The 16,598-nt window shown below is 49.3% G+C and overlaps 1 pseudogene; it reads left to right on the forward strand.

The window, feature by feature from the left end:
* Positions 1-15,800: 15,800 nt before the first annotated feature.
* On the forward strand, positions 15,801-16,253 carry LOC118702543 (annotated as a pseudogene).
* The last annotated feature ends 345 nt before the right edge of the window (positions 16,254-16,598 follow it).

Genomic DNA, 16,598 nt, shown 5'->3' on the forward strand with positions numbered 1-16,598 from the left:
CCTGGAGGATGGTGCGTGTGTGTGTGTGTGTGTGTGTGTGTGTGTGTGTATGTGTGTGTGCTGGAGGTGATGGTTGGGGGTTGGAAGAAATTACCGGTTGTCTTTCAAGCCAGAACCTCTGCCTCTTAGTACCTTCACCCCTCCCCACCCCCAGTACTGCACACAGTAGAAGCTCAATCTATGTTTCTGTTGACTATCATAGGGGGATGATGAGTGTGCCAGGATAAGAAGGCAGAGTGCCAGAGCAGGTGCCTCAGGAAGTAAACAAAGCATGTAAGTCTGCTGAAGTTCAGAGAACAGGAGCTTCTGTGTGGCTGAAACATGGCTTTGTGGAGGGCAGGATTGAAAGCTGATCTTCAGGTTACACAGTGATCGGGCTGATATGCCAGTGAGATCTGAAGCCACCAAGGTCTGTGTGAGAGCCATACAATGCCTTCTGCAGGATGGGCAGAGAGCTCTGGGTAGATCCAGGCGGCAGGACTCCTGGCACCAGGCTGGGTGGGAAGCTACAGTAAGACAGGAAGGACTGGCCACCCCCATGGCGCCATTCAGGCTGTGGCCTCTCCATTCCCAGGCCACCTATTGGCCACCTGCTCAGGGCAAAGGGGAGGAAGAGTCAGGAGGCACAGGGATAGACAATGGGTTTCAGAGACCCGAGACAATACCCCGATTCTGGTTCCCCGTGGACAAGGCCTCTCCCATGGCCCCAGGCTTTGGAGAAGCCACAAGGGGACCGTGGTTGGGCTCCCCAGAGAAACAACATCCACTCTGTGTAATCTGCACCCCAATTCTCCCACCTGTGGTGCAGGCTCCGAGCAATGCAGTTACTTGCCCAGGGTCACACGGCTTGTGGGTAACAGAGAAAATCCAGATTCCCATCCAAGCCTGTCCATGCTCTTGGCCTAGCCTTCCCTGGGCCCCTGTGATGGCAAACCTTGGTGTTTCCAAATTAGATGGCTACTCTTTTACTGAGACACCATCCCCCCAACCCCGGCTTTGCTTCTATAACCCCCTTCATGGTCATAGGCTCTTGGGACCCTGGCTGATCCTCTTTTGGGGACCAGTGTTGGGGTGCTATCACATCCCCAGCAGCAGGTGCAGTCAATGATGACTTCATGTCAGAAGCAGGTCCTGAGTCTGGTGGGAAGTCTCCAGCAGTCACAGAACTTTTTCCTCGCAGGTCACAGCCAGGGTCCCACTCTGCTAGACCTCGTCCCTTGCTCCAGTCTGCCTCACCTCCTTTTCTCTCCATGAGCCCTACAAATAACTGTTCCTTTGTTCATGGCTCCTAGTGGACTGTGAGCAACCCGCGGCAGGTGCTGAGACTGTCCTTCTTCAGCCTTTCTTGGGGGTCTTTCCTGTGACAGGTCTCTGCACTATGGCAGGGAGGAGTCATAACCAGAAAACGCCTCCTGGAGAGGACCACCCAAGAACAGCTGAGAAAGTACTGGGGAAAGAGGAGATGCTCCCAGATTACAAGAACCAGCTTATCCTCAGAAGCAGGTGGTAGATAAACTAGAGATAGAGCCGGGGCTGGGGAAGTTCAGACCTGGACACATGAGACAGGCACCAGAGGGAGGCTCCTGAGACAGTGGGGGTTGAACAGGCTTGGCCTGGAGCCCCCAGGGGGCACAGCCCAAATGGTCCTGGAAAGACGAGAGGATTGGCCATAGCAGGGAGCATGATTTGTGAGACCGAGGACTGACATAGAGGAGAGAAGACAGGGTATAGGGACAGTTGTGAAATCTTGATTGAAGAAGAGGGCAGGAATATTCTCATGCTCAGAGGGCCACCGGGAGCAGGGCTAGGGAGGCACACTGAGGCTGTGTACAAGGACACCTCCACCCCCACCCGCACCCCCGCCCTCACCCCCACCCCAAGGTGAAAGGTGATGCATTCCCCAGCACCTGAAGTGTCCTTCTTGGGTGGCTAGCTTGCCCTGAGGCAGTAGGAAGAGGTGTTCCACACTGAGTAGGTGGGCATCTTGCCCAGAATCTGACTCCAGGGTTCCTGACTGCTTCCCACATCTGACACTACCTCTCCAACTGGGTCCACTCATTTTGTCTCAAACCCCGCTTAGCACCTTGGAAGGTGCTCCATATGTGCTTAAACGAGCCAATCCAATCCTATCTTTGCCTTCCTCTTTCCCCTCAGCTCTCACCATTCCTGCCTCCATTCAACCATTTTCAGATCCTCACCTGGCCGCGCGTTGTCTAAAATCTCTAGGACGTGGCCATGCTCCTGCTTCCCCTTGACATACTTTCCCTGCCTCCCTCTCCCCACTTGATTGGTTAAGTCTTGCTCATTGTTCAAATCAGCCTAAGACTGATTGAACTTCCTTCATGAGCTCTCATCACAGACTAACGCAGGTCGCCCGCTAAGTGTCTTCTACACCCACAGCACACATCACACTGCATTTATCTCTCCTGATTACCTGCCCATACCCCCACCAGATGTCAGCTCCAAGGGGATAGAGTCTGTCTATATGTACCTCGTCAGCCCCGAGTTGATATCCAACAAAAATATGTTGAAAGAATGGATGGATGGATGGATGGGTGGGTGGATGGGATGCCCATAGGAAAATCTATAAACTCCACATCAGAGCGTCTTCTCCCAGCATGTTCTGGAGCTAATCCCTGGTTCTTTAGCGAGGACAGATGAGGGCCATCTATCAGGTAACAAGGCGAAGAAGTGAATAGGGAGGGGCGAGTGCTTCCGGATAGGAACGAAGTGACCTGACTGCCACAGGAAGCAGCCATGGGGCGCACCTGGCCAGGCACTACCTGGGCGATTCCTCAGGGGAGCCAGACCCCTGCGGATGCCCCCTCCCCCCGACTACAGCTTCCCCAGGTGCAAGGAGTGCAAGATGGTGGCCACACACCAGCAGATGAACAGTGCCAGCTGGTGGCTCAGCACTGAGACTACTGGGCCCACTCCCTTCTGCTGCTCAAATGCAAGCACGATAGCTTCCCAACTTCCTGGCCTGCAGCACCACTAGGACTTCTGCGAGCAACTCCACTCCATGATGCGAATGAAGGCGTTTGAGCTGGAGCAGCTGCTGCTCAAGTGGAAGAAATGGCGGGAGCAGAGGGAGGCGGATCTGGCCAGAAGTCAGGGGTCCAGCCAGGTGGCTGTGTATTGGGGCCCGCACACCATCCTTGAATGAGTGGAGACATAAAAGCCTCCAGGCCCTTAGCGCCCACCCCCCCCCCCCCCCCCCCCCCCAAAAAAAAGAAGTGAATAGGTTTTCCCACAGTCAAGATTGTGAAGGGGAGAAGGGGAGACAGGGAGTAACCCTCCCAGAGTTGGCACTGCCCTGGCTGCTGGAGGAGATGCAGGGATCCAGCAAACGCTCTGATGCTGGCCATGAAGACTTGGAAGAACTGGGGACAAACTCACTACCTGGTAACACAGGGAGGAGATTCTTGGGCTGACTGTGTCTACATCAATTGGTTGCTTCCCACACTGGCCCAACTAGGGCCAGGGATCAAACCTGCAAACCAGGTAACATACTCTTGACTGGGAATCGAACCTGAGACCCTTCGGGGTGCTGGCTGACACTCTAACCACTGAGTAACATGGGCCAGGGTGATGAACCTTGCATTTTGCATGACTGTTTGGAGCACCCTTCTAGATGAGATGCTGCCCAATTCGTGACTTACTTAATAAAGCCAATTCGATATTCAAATTTACTCCATTGAATTTTGTTCTTTAACAGATATGGTGGCAGCATTGAGACCAAAGTAAACGACTGATAGTTTGGGGGGACACAAAACATAAGCATGGCACCCCAAAAGCCCCACTTCAAGCTCACTCGTCTTTCTCGCCGTTTCCTAGGGCTGCTGATGAGCCCCTTGCCTTTGAGCTCCATTCTATCTTGTGTTCAAGCTCCCGATTTGAATGATTTGCTCATACAGGGCAGGTAAGCGTGAGCTGGCAGAAGGTTCTTCCCAGAGTGCCCTAGACAAGCAGGTTAGTAAGAAGCTAGAAAAATTCCTTGGCAAGTGGAACTGGGAAACAGACAGATAGTTAAACAAGGCCAAGCAATTTACAGCCAGCTTATAAATTACTGTCTTGTCTTCCCTAACCAGGTAGTCTCGCTGCTGAACCACCAGCTGGGCCTGTGGTAAGGACACTTAGGAGCAAGTGGTTTACACATTCCAGACCGTGCCAGGGGCAGACCCGCCTTGGTCCCGGTTCTTTTCTGCTGACAAGACCACAGTTTCCCAGTGGAAAACCCCAGGCCTGAGCTCTGTCCTTGGATTCCACCATGGGAACTGCTGACGATTCATGTGTTTGGAATCAGCCCCCAGATTCCACGTTGAGAACGGTTGGTGGCAGCTGCAGTTCTCCATTTATTCTGAAATCAGTCCACAGTCCTCATTCCTTGGGATTTTTTGGTTCAATCCTTTCCCCAATTCAAGGTCCCATGGGAATTGGTGGTGGTTACCAGCCGGAGTAGACTGGGTCCAACTTAAGAACTGAACTGGGTTCAATTTAAGAACCAGACCGGGTCCAGGATTGGACTGGGTCTGATTTGAGCTGTACTGGGTCCAGCAGGAGGTCTCAGGTGAATATTAAGAAACAGGATCTGCCAAAACCGGTTTGGCTCAGTGGATAGAGCATCGGCCTGCGGACTGAAAGGTCTCAGGTTCGATGACAGTCAAGGGTATATACCTTGGTTGTGGACACATCCCCAATAGGGGGTGTGCAGGAGGCAGCTGGTCGATGTTTCTCTTTCATAGATGTTTCTCACTCTCTATGCCTCTCCCTTCTTCTCTGTAATATTAAAAAAGAGAGAGAGCCGAGACCGGTTTGACTCAATGGATAGAGCGTCGGCTTGGGGACTGAAAGGTCCCGGGTTCGATTCCGGTCAAGGGCATGTAACTTGGTTGTGGGCACATCCCCAGTGGGGGGTGTGCAAGAGGCAGCTGGTCGATGTTTCTCTCTCATCGATGTTTCTAGCTCTCTATCCCTCTCCCTTCCTCTCTGTAAAAAATCAATAAAATATATATATATATATATATATATATATATATATATATATATATATATAAAAGAAAAAAAAAGGGCATGTACCTTGGTTGCGGGCACATCCTCAGTAGGGGGTGTGCAAGAGGCAGCTGATTGATGACTCTCTCTCATCGATGTTTCTAACTATCTCTCTCCCTTCCTTTTTAAAAATATATTTAAAGAGAGAGAGAGAGAGAGAGAGAGAGAGAGAGAGAGAGAGAGAGAGAGAGAGAGACACCAGGAGGTTGCAGTCGATTCCCCATCAGGGCACATGCTCTGGTTGTGGGCTCGATTCCCAGTAGGAGTTATGCAAGAGGCAGCCAATCAATGAATCTCTCTCATCATTGATGTTTCTATCTCTCTCTCCTTCTCCCTTTTCTCTGAAATCAATAAAAAGAAACAACTTTTATATCCAAAGAACCGAATGTACCACCTTTTAGCATATCTGCTTATTTTATGTTTAAGAACCACAGTCCTAGAAGCTGCAGATATTTGCAAAGGAGGCAAAATCTTGCTGGACACAGCCTAGAGTTGGCAATGCCCATTACAAGGACTGTTCCAGTTAAACAAAATCATTTAAAAGCTGCACTTAGCCCTAACCCGTTTTGCTCCGTGGTTAGAATGTCAGCCCTGGGACTGAAGGGTCTCAGGTTCGATTCTGGTCAAGGGCATGTACCTTGGTTACAGGCTCCATCCCTAGTCCTAATCAGGGTACGTGAGGGAGGCAACCAATCAATGTTTCTCACTCACACATTAATGACTCTCTCTCTCCCTCTCTCTCTCTCTCTCTCTCTCTCTCTCTCTCTCTCTCTCTCTCTCTCTCTGGATAGATCATCAGCCTGCAGACTGAAGGGTCCCAGGTTTGATTCTGACCAAGGGCATATGCCTGAGTTTCGGGCTTGATCCCCCAGTAGGGGGCATGCAGGAGGCAGCCGATCAATGATTCTCTCTCATCATTGATGTTCCTATCTCTCCCTCTTCCTTCCTCTCTAAAATCAATAAAATATATTTTAAAAATAAAAATTAAAAAGCAAATTAGATCTTCAAATATACTCATTTGAATTTTGTGGGTTTTTTTTAATGTTATTTGTTTATTTTATTGGGAAACCAATGTAGCAAACCTAGGCTTACTGAAAATGGAATCAGTAACTAAGGCTGCAGTAAATTTGGTTCTTTAACAGAATCACACAGGCCTGGGTGTGAATGCTGACTTTGTAACCTTAGTAACTACGGGACCTTGGACAGAGAACCTCTCTGAACTTCAGTTCTGTCTCTGTGAAGTAGAGAAGACACTGAAAATGGAGCCAGAAGCGAGGACTCAAACCTACGTTACAGAATTGTTGGAAGAACTAGAAGCAGTGGGAAGGGCCCACCTTAGGTGACACTCAGTAGATGCCAGTCATTGTTATTTCTTGTTGGCCAGCGCTGAGTGGATACAGCCCTTCTTCAGGTTTCCTTGAGCCTCAGAATCAATAAACCAGTATGCCCTCTGGGGATCCAGCTTCCGTTTATTTGCCCAAGGAATCATTCGTTTTGACAAATGTAGGCAGGACTCTGCCTAACCAAGCCTCTCCCCGTGGTGATAAGTGACAACGTTTCCCTCTCCTCACGTGGCCTGACCTTGAAGGCTGGGAGGTGGGGAGCGGGCCGGCCTGCTAGGAAGAAAGGAGGCACGTGTTTGCAGACTGCAGAGCCTTTTGTAGGAGAGCTTTCACTGATGACAGCAGGATTTAATCAGATTGTCTTGGGTGTGGGCGTGGTGATAAGGCTAATAGCGTGGCCCGGTGCTTGTTTGGATTATGGGACTTTCTGCCTAGGAGAGCAACTGGAAGGCTACCCAGAAGAGGGACGCCCTCTCGGTCCTTCCTCCCCCTCCTGCCACTCCTTGAAGTTGAGGAGCAGCTTGCCAGAGGTTTGAGGAGGGAGGAGGGGCTGGGGTTCTGGCCTCAACTTCCCATCTGAGCTCTGCCCTTCACCAGTTGTGCCACCAGATCTTGGTCTTTCTGAACCACAGGTACCTCCTCCACAAAATGAGCATGAGAAAACCCACCAGGAAGGATTGGGGTGAGGGTTGTGTCAGAGGATACTGGGTGCTCAGGAGGCCCTGGGGCAAAGGTTGGCTTCATTCCTCTCCTGCCTTTCCTCATAAACTGCTGGCTCCTACTCAGCTCTTACACCTCCACAGGCGGGTGCAGGTGTGCACCCCTCCTGGCTAAACCTCCTCAGGGCACCACACGCCCCCACTCCCGCAAGGCCGAAGGGAGACTGGACTACTGCAATAGGCTGCCCGCCTCCATTTCTACCCCACAAACGCTCTTCCCCATCGCTCGAGCCCACATTGTGCCCGCCACCCTTGCCTGACATCATGGCCCGTCTTGACCAGAACACTTTTAGGACCTACTCTGGTTTTTTAGTACAACCCATAACATTTGTCTCGGCGTGTTCTCAGTAGACTGGGAGAGCCTGAGGAGCAGACGGGGTCTGATCCGCCCACCTTGGTTGGTAGTTCTGTGTGTAATCCAGTGCTCTTCTCTCTTCTTGGAGCAGAGGTCTGAAAGGGATGGCTCACAGGCAATACATGACTGACAGATGGACCCACTGGATTCCCTTATCAAGCATCCAGCACTCGCCCCATATACTGACCTATTTCCTTCAAAAAGATGTCAAAGTGTTGTAGGCAGAGGGAAAGGTACTGAGTGTTAGACCCAAGGGGTCAGACTGGACTGGGTTCAGCAACCGCGGTACTTGGGTTCTGGCGAGGGAAGAATTCAGAGCCAAGATCTAAACTATTAAAGAACACTTATTTATAAAATCACAGAGGTAGGAAAAAAAAAAATGATTCCTAGAAGAAATGGGTTTAGGAAACAAGTTATAGAGGTAAAGGAAAGTCTCTTGGAGCTTGGGAGTGAGGAAGCACTGATAGGTTGGGTAGCGGGAGGGGCAGGAGGACGGAGGAGAAAATGGAAAGGCACAGGGGTGCTCCTCGGAGGGAGATCAAGCTGAGTCCTCTGTCCTAAGGGTTTTAAGGGTAGAAATGTTAGGGGAGATCCCAAGGAAAGATCTCAATAGAATATTCATCAGTATTCCCAGTGTGTCCTTTCAAGGTTGCAGTCTCCACTGATTGATTGGCTGGCACCAGGGGGTCATTATTCAATGGGGCTGGTCCTGAGGGCCACCATGGATTGCTGGTCTGGTTTTATTGCTTCTCTGGTTCTGGAGCTGAAATACAATCAAGGCATAGATAGTATCTCTAGGGAGGAAAGGTCAAAGGTCAGGAGTGCAAACTGAATGACTATCCATAAGCCAGGGGAGGAAAAGTCACCCCGGGGGCGAGGTCCCACCCTACAATTGTCCATCACTAGGGGTTTTCCACCATGGTGACCTGGACCTGGCCCCTAGTCTTTGCTCTTCTCGTGTCTGTCACCTACCACAAAAGCAGTGCCCCTTACTGTAAGGTTTGAGGTGCAGGAAAGTGACCACCAAGACATATGAAAGTAAAGTAAAGTTTATTCCCCAGTAATTGTTATGAAGCGAGTTCCCCAAGAGATGAACCACCGGAGCCAATTTGATTAAGCATGCTAGAGTTTATTACAGATTCGAATCCGGGTTCAAACCTTGGCTGACGCAGCAGCCGGCAAACACCCAGGTGAGAGCCCCGATGGAGGGGCAGTCCCTCCTCTTATACTTCTTTTTCCCATCCCATCCCACTGTTGGCCTGTCACTCCCTGATTGGCCCCTCAGGACAAAGAACTGGCCGTCCTTAGGTATTCCTTAGGTGGTTTACACAACCTGGCCTGTTTTGCCTCAAGCAGAATGTGTTCTGACTCCAAACAGGAGTGCAGGATGCTGCGGTTTTGATGAGGCCAATCTCCTAGCCAGATCTAGAGGAAGGTCTGCATATCTTACTACAAAGGAATTCCAGGCACTGAGTTACAACTGACTTTTTTTTTTTTTTTTTAACTTTTCCCCCCTGGCCTGGTCTGTCTCCGGAATCTTTATCTCTTGGGCAGACGAGGCGACTGTCACAGTAATGAGCCGGACTCATTAAGGAGGTAGAGAAATCAGAATTGAAGGAGTGGGGAGAGGAGAAAGGACCCAGCCGGGCTGCCTCCACAGATGGAGATGGAGAGAGCAGAACATGGAGGTCGTCTGGGAAGCCTTTTGAGGGGATGAACAGGAAAGGGTTGGACCCAGGGCAAAACAGAAAGGGGTGGGCTTCAGGGCACTTCGACCCGCGCTGATTGGTGGTTCAATGTCTTGGGGATGTCTCTGTGGCAGATGTCAGTAATGTCATAACTCCGCCCACCAGTTGGAGGGAGGGAGAATCTCACACTTACCATTTAATTTGCAAAGCATACAGGTCTCTAGGGTGGGTGGGGACGTCCTCCTCTGTGTATGTCCCCAACTTGGACACTCTTCACACTCTAGGTAGATGTGTGCGCTTCGGGGATTAGAGGAAGATTTCTGGAATCATTGAGCTGGAAGGAAGGCTGGGGATTATCCAGGTCAATTTTCTCATTTCATGCTGAGGAAACTGAGGGTCCTGAGAGAAATTAAGAGACTTTCCAAAAGTCATACACATTTGGCACTTCCAGGTCTGCACACTTTCTACAGGTGTCTTTATTTGTTTGTTTGTTTTTTGTATCCCAAGTGTTTAGCAACATTAATAAGTCCCCACTGTGGGTCGAGCCCTAGCTAAGCATTTTCATGTTCATTCTTACATTGAATTCTTACTACACTGCTTGAAGTGGCCATTATCATAATTGAACAGAGGGCCAAACTCGGGGTTCAGAAAAGAGAAATGTCTGGTCCAAGACCTTACAGTTAGTAAGTGGCTGAGATAGAACTTGAGCCTAGATCCTTCAACTGTCCACTCAGCTTTCCACCAAGCCTGCCGTCCCTTCTCGGCAATACTGAGACGTTGGTGGGGAAGCTGCCACCCATGCCCAGAGGAAAGGGTAAGGCTTAAGACCCACTGGAGACATTTGGGGGCACAGATGTTGGACTTCTGGAAGAACATGGCCCTCCTCGGCGTAACGTGCAAATCCGGACTCGCAGTCCCCAGGAATGCTGCAGAGCAGCTCGGTACAGTTGAGAGAAGGCCGAGTTCCTGACAAGGGCTTCCTGATAGCAGCTGAGTCTAAGTCTGCACACTTCCTACAATGCAAATGTCATCCACACTCACTCCTGGCGAATACGTTTACTTCTTGTGGGCCTTGATTTCCTGGTCTCAAATGGGTTGCTGATGATAATGATCGATATGAAGGTTATTTTCCTGAAACATCACTTCGTGAAGGTCAAAGCTCCATTCATATGCCTTTAGTCCCCACATACCTCATAATAACAACAGTTTTTGACTTGTTATTAAGCACCTAGAACATTCTGGAACTTAATCACATTTTTACAGCATCTCATCTTATAAATAAGGAAAGGGAAGCACAGAGAAGAGGAGCCACCTAGTGAATGGCAGAGCTGTGATTTAATCTCAGGGTCATCCAATTTCAAATCCAGGGCTCTTTCCATGACATCATGATGACACTCTTGTTATTTACTATCCAAAGTCCTTCCTCCATAACCTGCCTGAACTTCCCTTTCCAATCCCAGATTCATCCACACAGGTCTACTCACTGGTCCCATCAATGTTTCCCCAGCTCTCCAATGGCCTAGATGTACAGTATATATATGAGACACATGTATGTATAGTACATCTGTACTTGTTTGTAATGTATTCATTTATGTGGTGGTTGCCTGCACATGGATATTAAAATGCATGTGTCTACAGGTATATTTTCTAGTGGCTGGTAGGATGACAAGTACCTAGTGGAGGAAAAAAGTCCCAAAAGTTGGTAGCTTGCCAATAGGGTAACCAAATGTCTAGTTTGCCTGGGACTGTTTCAGTTTTTGCACTAAAAGTTTTACATTCTAGATAAGTTCTCAGTTGTAGGCAAACTGGGATGGCTGGTCACCCTACTGGCAACTGTTCAGCAGGCTGTGTTCCATGCTGAACATAAACAATTTCACACAAGATCAATAATAGATGATGTCACTCCATGACCATGATAGAACAAGACAAAGATAAGGACAGCCACACTCCTCTCACCGCACTCTGCTCTGCTCACCCAGCCCACCGCCCCTGCCTGCCTGGCCACCATTCAGCAACTGGCAGAAAGACAGGCACACTTACATGACAGAAGTAGGAGGAATGGGCCGAAACCAGTTTGGCTCAGTGGATAGAGCGTCAGTCTGCGGACTGAAGGGTCCCAGGTTCGATTCCGGTCAAGGGCATGTACTTTGGTTGTGGGCACATCCCCAGTAGGGGGTGTGCAGGAGGCAGCTGATCGATGTTTCCCTCTCATCGATATTTCTAACTTTCTATCCCTCTTCCTTCTTCTCTGTAAAAAATAAAATGAAAAAGAAGTAGGAAAAATGGTTCTGCGGAAAATGGGCACCATGGCCAAACCAGACTGCGTCATCACTTCTGATGGCAAAAATCTCACCACAAAAACCGACAGCATGGTGCCCTGGCGGGGTAGCTCAGTTGGTTAGTTGTCCTGGTATACCAAGGTTTCAGGTTCTATCCCCAGCCAGGACATATGCAAGAATCAACCGGTGAATACATAAATAAGTGGAACCTCAAATCAATCTCTCTCTCTCTCTCTCTCTCTCTCAAAAATAAATAAATAAATAAATAAATAAACAAACAAATAAATAAATAAATAAAATAATAAAACAAAACAAAACTGACATGTTGAAAACTGCACAATTTTCATGTAATTGGAAAGAGAAGTTTGAAGAAACTATAGTTGATGGCAGGAAAATGCAGACTGTCTGCAACTTTACAAACAGTGCATTGATTAAACAACAGGAGTGGGTTACGAAGGAAAGCATAACAACAAGAAAACTGGAAGATAAGAATTAGTGGTGGAATGCAGCATGAACAAGGTCACCTGTACTTGGGTTAATGATGGAGTAAAAACTCCATCATCCTCCTGAACAGGAATCAGCTGTGAGGATAAACAAGCTCAGTTCAATGAACAAGTCTCTTCATGCCCCTCCCCCCCATTATTGTGTTCAGTTATCTTTATCACAAACATTTTACATGCAACTATTTCTGAGTGTTGGTTTAATTAGAATCCACCTTTTAGTTCATAAATAAATGTGTTTATGCTAAAAAAAATAATAAAAATTTTAACAGTATGCAATTCAAAAATGACCAAACTACTGCTTCATTACCAATGACACCTTTTGCCCTGCTCTTTCCTCCTGCCTCCTAGTGAAAAATTATTAAGATGCTCAATTATTAAATTTCCCTTGCTTTAAATATATATATATATATATATATATATATATATATATTTATTTATTTTTTTTTTAATTGATTTCAGAGAGGAAGGAAGAGAAAGATAGGAACATCAATGATAAGACAACGTCATTGATTGGCTGCCTCCTGCATGCCCCACACTGGAGCTTGAGCCCATAACCCAGGCATGTGTTCTGACCATGAATCGAACTGTGACCTCCTGATTCATAGGTGGACGCTCAACCACTGAGCCACACCAGCCAGGCTTCCTATGCTTCTTGACAGCATTCAGCCCAGAACAAAGTTGTGTTACCTTAAGCACCCTCCAAAACTGCCCAGCACAATCTCCGATCCTGCAACAAGCCCACCCTGTTTCTCACTGAGATGTCCCACAGCTCCCCTCGGCGTGCGGGCCCCTGCTGCAGTGAGTAAATAAACCCACCTTTGACGTCAAGGACTTAAACCAAGTTTTAGGTCCTGAGCCTTATCACTAAGTGAGAGTCTAGCAAAATCTCAAGTGGGAAGAATGTAAAAAACGCAACTTTTCGTTGCTCAACAAATAGCCGCTGAGCACTTAGCATGCGTCAGGGACGGTGCTGGAACGTGGGAACAAATCCATGCCTGGTCCCCGAGGAGTTCACAGTGGGCGAGTGAGATAGACCGTGTAACGAAGACAAAAATAACGACACCTTAAAAACCATGCTCAGTGCTAGGACCCACATTTAGTGGGTCAGGGGATGTTTAACAGCACCTAACCCAGCCCTGCCCCCAATCAAAGAAGTACCCCGCTGAAATCTGGATTCTCCAGGCCTGGCCTTGCAGCCTCCCAAAGTGCCTTGGGTTGTTCAGGTTCTACCTGCAACCCCAGATCTGTGTGGGGTTGGAGGCATAAAGCCAGTAATGTCCTTTCTCTCCTCCCTAAAATCAGTTTATCGGAGCCCAGTTGGTAATTCCCATCCTAGGCGGAGGTCCGGGTCTTAGTAGCACCTGGAGACTGGGAAGGAGTCTCTGGTGAGGTAAACCCTGCTGGGTGGGCGGGGTCATCCACGGTGCCTAGGACTTTTCAACAGCCTATGAAAACGCTTGAGATCTGAAAATAAACTCACAGTGACACCAAAATGAAACATCAAGTTACAAAATAAAATCAACTTAAATGTTTTCTCAAAAAGCAAATTGTCACCCTGGCCGGTGTGGCTCCGATGGCTGTAGCATCAGCCCATACACCGAAGGGTGGCGGGTTCGATTTGTGGTCAGGACACATAACCAGGTTGCGGGTTCGATCCCCTGTCAGGGTGCATAGGGAAGATGGCTGATTGATGTTTCTCACTCACATCAATGTTTCTCTATCTACCTCTCTCTCTCTCTCTCTCTCTCTCTCTCTCTCAAAATAAATAAATAAATAAACAAACAAATAAATAAATAATTTTAAAAAGTGAATTGTCATGGCAACTTCATTTAATGTGCAAGCTTTATTTATGGGAGATGGATGTCTGTAAGCTGCCTGACCTGGGCTGGGCAGGACTCCACGGATCACTTCTGCCAGGTGTGTGTTCCCCTCGGAGAGACTTGCTTGAGCTCCAGCAGCCGCTGCAGGTAGGAAGGGTGGATCCTGCTATAAGATAAGATCCCTGGGACATGCTGTCACCCCAGATATCTCTGAGTCACTTCGCAGCCCCAGTGGCCTTCACAGCATTTCCGCCTTGGGCAGCTCAGGGTGTGGCGGGTGTGGTGGGGCACGGTGGAGAGGCCCTGGCAGCCTCCCCACCTGACACGTGAGAGAAGTACCTGAGGGGAGGAGACTTGCCACGGCCTCCATGCCTGCCCCAGCAGGGCTTTCCTGAGCAATGCATGGACTTGTGCTGCCCCAGCTCCACCAGTGGGCATCTGTGGCCATGAAGTTGTCTTGGGGTCCCATCTTTATATTCCACCTCTAGTCTGTCTTTGCCTGTTCTTATTCTTCAATTTTAGCCCTGTAGGTTCTTTTTAAATAATAAAGAAACTCGGGATTTAATCTGTACTTAATAACAAATATTTAAGATTCTTTAAGGCTAAAGACTCTATAAACAAAGCTGACATTGACTGGCTGGGGAGAAAAGTACATGGGACATCTATAACAAACACAATCTATACTAATAAAAGGGTAATATGCTAATTAGTCCGGGAGACCTTCCGGGTGTCCTTCTGGACAAAGCCATGGTTGTAGGGCAGAGGCAGAGGCGGTCAGGGGCGATAAGGCCAGTAGGAGAGGGAAGTTGGGGGCAATAAGGCCAGCAGGGGGGCAGTTGGGGGTGATCAAATCAGTAGGGGGGCAGATGGGGGCTAGAAGACTGGCAGGCAAAATGGTTAGGGGTGATCAGGCAGGCAGGCAGTTGAGCAGTTAGGAGCCAGCAGTCCTGGATTTCAAGAGAGATGTCCGACTGCCGGTTTAGGCCTAATCCCCTGAAGGGTCCCAGATTGGAGAGGGTGCAGGTCAGGCTGAGGGTCACCCCTCATGCACGAATTTCATGCACCAGGCCACTAGTTTTTACATATAAAGTATTTAAAACTACAAGTCACTAAGAAAAAAGTCAAAATGTCCAATAGCAAAAAGGATTTGGCTCAGCTGGTATGGCTCAGTGGTTGAGCATGGACCTATGAACCAGGAGATGTGGGTTCGATTCCTGGTCAGGGCACTTGCCCCAGTTGTGGGCTTGCAAGAGGCAGCCAATCAGTGATTCTCTCTCATCATTGATTTTTCTCACCCTCGCCCTTACTCTCTGAAATCAATGAAAATATATTTAAAAAAGAAGAAAAAGAATGAAAGAAAAAAAGGATTTGAATAAGTAACTTGCAGAAGAAAGCAAGTGACCCACAAACATGAGAAACTACTGAATTTAAGCATCAGTCAAATAAATAGTCAAGTAAAGCATTCTTTATCCAACCGATTACAAAATTTTTTCTTAACCAGGTAGCTCAGTTGGTTAGAACACCGTCCCTTTAGGCCAAGGTAGAGGGTTTGATCTTTAGTCAAGGCACATCCAAGAAGCAACCAACGAATGCATAAATGCGTGGAACAACAAATCAATGTTCCTCTCTCTCTCTCTCTCTCCCCTTCCCCCTTTTTCTCTAAAACCAATCATGGTAATAATAAAAAAGAATTAGTGAGTTGCCTGCAGGTAGGTGTTAGAGCATGGGAGTGCATCCTTTCCCTACCACAAGGGCCTGGTTTCAGAGCTGGGCTCCACGGCCCTGGCAGCACCTTCCCCGGGAGCACCCACTTCCCCCAGCGGTAGGGTCAGGAGCACCGAGGGCAGGTGGCGTCCACAGCCCACGAAGGGGTGGGAATGACCAAGCACAGAGGGGCTTTGGGGGTCAGGACCCACTTGGCCTTCCGCAGGGGCCAGCAGGCTCCGGGCCGCGGGCAAGAGATGAGGGCTAGGAACCCTTTGTGGCCCATTTGAGGTGTAAGCAAAGGTGCGGCCCAGCAGGCCCCAGCACTCCTGGGAGGATGGTGCGAATCTAGGCCAATGGGGAAATCATGCAGGATGACGACCCCCTGCCCCACGCGCAGTAGCACCCCTCGGCAGAGCTTGCTCAATAGGGGCCATGGTGGCCCCCTGGGGGTCCTGGCCTCTGACGGCAGCACAGCAGCGGGGAGCCAGGCTAGGCGCCGCTCAGTCCCCCTTCAATGACCTCAGCCCGCAGCTGGTGAACACGGGCTTTCCCCAGTGGCATCTCGGACACCACGCCCTGGAGCCGGTGCCCTCCATCCTGCTGCTCTTCCTGCTCATGATGCTGGGCGTGCATGGACTCCTGCTGGTGGGCCTCCTCTCCCCAGTGTCCCACCTGAGTCAGCCGTGACCTCTGCGGGGGGGCAGGCGTGGGGAGAGGGAGCTGCCAGGCCTCGAGGTGAGAGCAGGCACACGGGGAGGGGAACCTGGTGGAGCCCTGAAGGTGTGCTCAGAGAGGAAGGGAGAGGGATAGAGAGCTAGAAACATCAACAAGCTGCCTCCTGCATACCCCCTACCGAGGATGTGCCCGCAACCAATGTACATGCCCTTGACCGGAATTTAACCTGGGACCTTTCAGTCCACAGACCGACACTATATCCACTGAGCCAAACCGGTTTCGGCTCCCCTGAGATGTGTTTAGGTAGTATCAGGCCTGCATTAAGCATGACAAGCAAGAACAGGATTCCCTTCCCATTCTCTTGCAACCCTTTTATGCCAGGAGACGGTCCCGGCATGGTGCCACTAGGCTCTCAGGCCTCTGGAACCCGGGCTGACGTCCCCTGTAACTGGAGAAC

The sequence above is a fragment of the Pipistrellus kuhlii genome, unplaced genomic scaffold (genome assembly GCF_014108245.1).
Source record: "Pipistrellus kuhlii isolate mPipKuh1 unplaced genomic scaffold, mPipKuh1.p scaffold_m20_p_39, whole genome shotgun sequence".
NCBI lineage: Eukaryota > Metazoa > Chordata > Mammalia > Chiroptera > Vespertilionidae > Pipistrellus > Pipistrellus kuhlii.